The 7,495-nt window shown below is 37.3% G+C and overlaps 1 protein-coding gene across 2 annotated transcripts in view; it reads right to left on the reverse strand.

Moving 5' to 3' along the window:
- ankrd11 (ankyrin repeat domain 11) overlaps nt 1–7,495 on the reverse strand; it is a 252,845-nt gene that overhangs the window by 40,994 nt on the left and 204,356 nt on the right. The window lies entirely within an intron of this gene.

The following is a 7,495-nucleotide window of genomic DNA, read 5'->3' on the forward strand; positions in this document are numbered from 1 at the left end:
GAAAAATCCTAATCTACTCCATTTTATAACAGTTTGTGGATTTAATACATTGTAAGGTTTTGCAAACATCTGAAAAGAAACTATTCTGGGCTCCTTCACGCAGTTTATAGATAAGTTCCAAGCTGGCTGACATCGTTTCTTCCTAAATGTTACATAAAGTATGAGAAGAAGTGAGCTGCTGCCTGCTCTTCTTTAACTTCTAGGTCTCCTTTTTGTCAATTTAAACAAAGTTTGAATTTTTTAGGAAAAATATCTTTACTGTTGACTTCACATCCATCCATCTCTGTTTATTCATCCACAAATCCATCTTGTGCCGCTCTTTCGCATTATTTGACTAAATCTAGGAAATTTTAACTATTTTAATTTTTATTCTACACATTTTTGCAACATTGGAAATCATTAGTAAAATGGAGGTTTCTCACAGGATTAGAAAAGTTCTAGAAATGACTGGCTCAGAATGGCTAACGGTATAGATGTGTGTGTCCAAGTTAAAGGAAACGGCAGGCTGTCTTCTAATGGATTTATTACAATCTTTGCGAGCTGGGTAACGTTTGCTGTGATTGAACAACATAGCACACAAACAACACAGAAATGCAGCCAATATTACATACAGATAATGTGTCATGAAACATGCAAATATAATTTAAATACACAGAGGACATAAGTAAAGGAAATTAAATGAGCTCAAATATACCTACAAATGAGCCATAAAGATGCAATATGTACATACAGCTAGCCTATTTAGCATATTAGCACCGATTAACTTGTAGTCATGGATTGACCAAATATGCCTGCACTCCATAAGCAATCCAGCAAATCAATAAAATCAACAAAGCTCACCTTTGTGTATTCACGCACAGCATAAAACGTTTGGTGGACATAATGAAACAAAGGAGTGGCATAAAACACGTCTTTCTGTGGCAGCGTCGGAGAAAGTTGTACATGTATACAAACTACGATGAGTTCAAAAATTGCTGAAATTAGTAGGACAAAACGGTGCTTGCCAAATACTCTCATCAATGAAGCATGTATAACATAAACAGTGGGATTTCTAACAATTAGGAAGGTTTGTGTCATGTTTGTTCTCCTACAGAAACCACGTAGGAGAACGGTATATACAGTCAACAGTCTGCATTGCATGACTAATAATTAATGCAGTGAAGTTTGTAATGTGCATTTTGAAGTCACTTTTTGGTATCCACGGGGATGATTAACACCACCGATTGATGTGTGACACACTACCTGAGTGGCTATTTTTAACTCTTTAATTTGTCTCGTTTTGTTGTGCTTTGTCGTGTTATTAGCATGATGAATTAAAAATGTGTGAGCAGGTGTTTCATGCCTTCAAAATCAGCAGAATGCCCCTGAGACATTTTCCATCAAAGGTTTGATCTGGCATATAATATTTATAGCATTTTTTAAACAATATTTGTATTGAAGATTTCCACACTTATTACCACTAATTCTCACAATCAGCTTGTCACAGTCCTGGCTTTGGTGTAGTTGCGTGGGATTGACAATATAAATGATATAAATGACATATATTTGGCCGACTATAGAGTTTTTGATACTATTATTGTACTGTAAAATGCATGTTGATGACAAATCCTAGTCCTACGCATTTGAAAGCGACAAGCAAACGAACGCACTGATGAGTCTTTTATAGCAATCTAGTGGCTGAAGTCCCTCCACAGTGGAAAAACTATTCTAGGTCAGCAATCGTCGGATCCATGATGGGAAATATACTACATTTCTTAAAAGTACCAAACCAGGAGGGCGAGTAATAGCCAAACATGCTACACTACAAGGGAATAAGCTAATTGCTAACCACAATCTAGAGCTCTTGAATGTAAACAAAGGTGGGCAGATCAATACAAATATAACAATACCAAGTAAAGTATCATTAAATACTTGATTTTATTGTTCAGATAAGTTACATTTAAGAACTTGCACACAAAGCAACACTGGAGGTGACTATGACGTGCGCATTTTCCGCGCATGCGTACTAGGTCGCGTTGCACCGGCGCACAGAGGGGGGCAGGTGTCTTAAACGGTGGCATTGTTGTGTGTGGACACGGATAAGGTTAGGTGTGATTTACCCTGGATAACCTTATCCGGCTTAGTGTAAACGGGGCCTTAAAGCTCTCCTGTACCTAAGGACGCATTCCCTGAGTGTGTGAACAATAATAAAAACCACAAACAAACAAAGATTTTGTAATAACAATGAGGAGAAAAAAGAAATCCTCCAGGTTCCATGCAGCTCAATCTACATGATATTAGCATCCTTGAAGACTGAGCTTTTGTGCTCGAGATGAAAGTTCACACCGTGCTCGGTGGAGGGAGTTTATGGTCACTTTCTTTGAGAACCAGAAAGCGACAGCAAGTTGGGAAATGCTATTATTAATATGAACATATCAACATGTCATATAGCCTAACAAATTGAAAAAAAACAAAACATTGTAGCCTGCAAATTAGACTTAGACTTAGACTGCAAAGACTCCTCCAACCCCCACCAAGGACTGTATTCACTGCTGGACTTTAGAAAGAGGTTCCGCAGCCTCCGAAGCAGAACCTCCAGGTTTTGTAACAGCTTCTTCCCTCAGGCCGTAAGACTCTTGAACGCATCATAATTATCCCCTCAATTCCCCCCAAAATGGATTAACTCGCTGGAATATAAAGACAATATTAACATACATCCATAAACGTGGATGCATATGAAAAAGTGCAATATATTAATCTGTACAGTAATCTATTTATTTATATATACACCTTATTGCTTTTTTATCCTGCACTACCATGAGCTAATGCAACGAAATTTCGTTCTTATCTGTATTGTAAAGTTCAAATTTGAATGACAATAAAAAGGAAGTCTAAGTCTAAGTCTAAAATGTCATTTAGCCTAACCAATTGAAAAAACAACAACATTGTAGCCTGCAAATGCACCAGTGTTGCATTTGACAGTAGGTTTTATCGTCTTTTGACAAAAATGTCTGATACATTTTTGTCAAAATTAGGTCACCCGAATTGATTTAGTTTTAGTCAACCAAATTTCACATATTTGTTAACTAAAATTACAGTACATTTAGTTGACTAAAATACAACATATAAAAGTCAATTTTAAAAAACATTTTTAACAACGAGCAAATTATTTGTTTAACACAAAACTAGCATGAGCTTATGACCAGAAATGATGCAGTTATTCACACTCAAAGTTCGATATAACGCAGTCGTAAAATACCAATAACGTTACTCCCGAGATCCCATTATAAATAAATCCTTGTTTCTTACGCTTTTCTTTCCCAAAGAAAGCGATAAAATGATCCCCAAACCAGACGTGATGTGATTGGTGGATTGTGCGCCCACATCACAGAATGGGGCGGGCACTATCCACCAGTGGGTGTTGACATCACTGGGCCGATATTTTGTTTTTTTTATTTAGCAACATTTATATTTCGCATTTTCCAGTTTCTTCCAACAAAGAAAAAAAATGAACTGCTGTTTTAGCTGTGATCCTCATTGTGAAAGCTCAATGCTGTCTTTCTATTTTGTGTGCGTCTATTTGATATAGCCTTCTTCAGTCTTCAACACATTTTGTAGTCTTATTGACTTTACAAAGCACTTGCTCTCTTTGTTCCACCGCTTCACTCTAACTAGGCTAGCTCCACTCCGAAGACAGCATGAACTGGACTCTTAAGGAAAAAAATGTGAGTATGGCTTTCTGTTTTTATTGCACCTTACTCATGGAGAGGTTGTCCCTGCTATGGAGACGTGTCCACCAGTTAGAGCAGAGTAACTTTGTAGCTTTCGATGCCGTGGATATACTTGCTAGCGTTGGCCGTATTGAGCCAACTAGCCCAGTTTGTAGCATCCCTAAATGGCCTACACGCTACGGTAAGCCGGCTAAGACGCATAACAGGTTTAGCTCGTTAGCTCATCTTACACCCCAGTCTACCGGCCACCACACCGTGACGTAAACGGGCAAAACTCCATGGCACTAAAAATTCGGGCTCCATGGCACTATCGTGTTATACAGAATGTCACGTTACACTAGGCCGCGTTATATCGAACTTGGAGTGTATCCTTTTCCAATTTTTTTTCAGCTTCAAAAGTTTGTCTATTATTTAGTGTACTTTTGTATCTATCGTTTGAATGAAGTCTTGTTTAATGCAGTGGTCCCCAACCACCGGGCCCTGATTGGTACCGGGCCGCACAAGAAATAAATTTAAAAAAATATATACATATATATATTTTTTTTTTTAAATTAAATCAACATAAAAAACACAATATATGGATTATATATCAATATAAATCAATACAGTCTGCAGGGATACAGTCCGTAAGCACACATGATTGTGTTTCTTTATGGAAAAAAAAGACAAAATCTCCCCCTCCCCCCGTCCTTAGGACTAATTTTCAAGCGTTGACCGGTCCGCAGCTGCAAAAAGGTTGGGGACCACTGGTTTAATGCATCCAGCGGGGGATCACAACAAAAATCTGCATAATAATGTGTTAATACCACGACTGTATATATCGTATCGGTTGATATCGGAATCAGTAATTAAGAGTTGGACAATATCAGAATATCGGATATCGGCAAAAAAGCCATTATCGGACATCTCTAGTTTTATATCATCATACAAGACGAAATTAAACACCATTGGATTTCGTTTCCATCAATATTTCCAGTGTTTCCCACACATTCATTTATTTGTGGCGGCCCGCCACGAAAGAATTAAGGCTGCCACAAAAGAAAAAAAATTGTATTTAAAAAAAATAAAAAAATTTTTTTTTTTTTTTTTGTCCTGTCCAGCTTCTCAGGCAAATCACATAGTTGATGTAAATGCCCATATAGGCTGATTCAGATTTACTTTACAAAAGAGAAGTGTAGGATCAAGATTTTTGGAGCTCTTTGTTCAGTGGATCAGATGTTTGATGAAGCTTTGTGTCTATCTACCACCACTACTGTTTTCTGTTTATTTGTTACTGACTGTGGCAGGACACCTCTGCCTCTGTTTCACTTTATGTTGCTGGTAAATAATATGGTTGTAGTAGTAGGCTAAAGTTAAATTATTTAGTATGCACTTAATTAAAGGGGCAGAGCTTTAAGAGACATTTTAGCTTTTATATTTTTATAAGATATATTTTTTGTAAGAACCACAATTAATAAATATATTTCAGTGAATAACTTATTGTTCAAATCTGTATATAAATATGTACATAAAGTGTTGTAATTATATTGTAAAATGGATGGATGGATGGATGGATGGATGGATGGATGGATGGATGGATGGATGGACGTTTAAAACAAAACTGTTATTATAATTAGTAAGTATACATTTTTTGAGCCTTTTTAGAGAAAATCATATCATTGTAGTAAATTATGCAAATCACTTGATGATGTCATGGTGACCACGCTCATAGCCACGCCCCCACCGCCACAGGTATCTTGGCAGCTTATGGGAAACACTGATTTCTGTATAGTATCTATTCGTGGACTAAGCTAGTCAGTCGATTTCTTCATCTTCGTGCATTTGTTTGTATTAGTTATCATTTTAGTCAAGGAGAAAAGGTTGTTGACGCTAATTAGGAGACAAGTCAATGAAATTAACGCTGGCACCAGCACACAACACTTCACAGTACCAATCAAAGTAAAGACTACAAACTCCTTTCAAAAGCAATCAAAAATTCCACTCCTTCAGAATGCCCTTGAGCAAAATAAAATTGGCAATATCAAGTGCAAAACGCATGCACACGTTGTTACTGAACCTATCTAAAACACGATCTGACCCTACACACACACACACACACATTCTCTTGACTGGAGAGGACAGATTTTCAAAAGTGTAATTACAGAACCTAAACCCAAGTAGCTACTCAGCCAAAGCAGATGATGAAGGCAGTTACCAAAGCCTCTCAGCTGGACCATTATTAACAAACTAAACCCTAAACCCCCCTCCACAAATCCCAAAGTCAAACAAGCACATGCAGAAGTCCTAATTAAAGAAAACACAAAGCTGGAGCCTTACCAAAGCTAGAATGTTACACAAATTGGGTCATGATTGTGTGTGTTCTTCTTCTCCGTTCACATTGTGATGATGGCTAAACACTCCTCCATTCTTCCGCAGACTGAGAAGTAACTTGAAACTAGAGCTGCCGGCTTATTTGCTTCATGAAAACCAACCCCCCCCCCCCCCACCCTCCCACTGCGCATATCCAAGTACTTCCTGTCAGTGTCACGGGATGTGATGTAAGAGTCCCCCAGCTTGTCAAAATCAACACAGAGGAATAACAACAAACATCCGTTACAAAAATAACGTGGCCTCGTTCATGTTAGTGTGGTATGCGAAACATTATCATCAGCAATATCTGTGCTTATACAGTCGTGGTCAAAAGTTTACATACACTTGTGAAGGACATAATGTCATGGCTGTCTTGAGTTTCCAATCATTTCTACAACTCTTGTTTTTTTGTGATAGAGTGATTGGAGCACATACTTGTTGGTCACAAAAGACATTCATGAAGTTTGGTTCTTTTATGAATTTATTATGGGTCTACTGAAAATGTGACCAAATCTGCTGAGTCAAAAGTATACATACAGCAATGTTAATATTTGGTTACATGTCCCTTGGCAAGTTTCACTGCAATAACATTTTCAGTAGACCCATAATAAATTCATAAAAGAACCAAACTTCATGAATGTTTTTTGTGACAAACAAGTACCGTATTTTTCGGACTATAAGTCGCAGTTTTGTTCATAGTTTGGCCTGGGGTGCGACTTATACTCAGGAGCGACTTATGTGTGAAATTATTAACACATTACCGTAAAATATCAAATTATATTATTTAGCTCATTCACGTAAGAGACTAGACGTATAAGATTTCATGGGATTTAGCGATTAGGAGTGACAGATTGTTTGGTAAACGTATAGCATGTTCTATATGTTATAGTTATTTGAATGACTCTTACCATAATATGTTACGTTAACATACCAGGCACGTTCTCAGTTGGTTATTTATGCCTCATATAACGTACACTTATTCAGCCTGTTGTTCACTATTCTTTATTTATTTTAAATTGCCTTTCAAATGTCTATTCTTGGTGTTGGGTTTTATCAAATACATTTCCCAAAAAAATGCGACTTATACTCCAGTGCGACTTATATATGTTTTTTTTCCTTCTTTATTATGCATTTTCGGCCGGTGCGACACATACTCCGGAGCGACTTATAGTCCGAAAAATACGGTATGTGCTCCAATCACAACAATTATATCACAGAAATTATTGGAAACTCAAGACAGCCATGACATTATGTTTAGAGATGTCCGATAATATCGGACTGCCGATATTATCGGCCGATAAATGCTTTAAAATGTAATATCGGAAATTATCGGTATCGGTTTCTAAAAGTAAAATGTATGACTTTTTAAAACGCCGCTGTACGGAGTGGTACACAGACGTAGGGAGAAGTACAGAGCGCCAATAAACCTTAAAGGC

The sequence above is a fragment of the Entelurus aequoreus genome, linkage group LG02 (assembly GCF_033978785.1).
Source record: "Entelurus aequoreus isolate RoL-2023_Sb linkage group LG02, RoL_Eaeq_v1.1, whole genome shotgun sequence".
Classification (NCBI taxonomy): Eukaryota; Metazoa; Chordata; class Actinopteri; order Syngnathiformes; family Syngnathidae; genus Entelurus; species Entelurus aequoreus.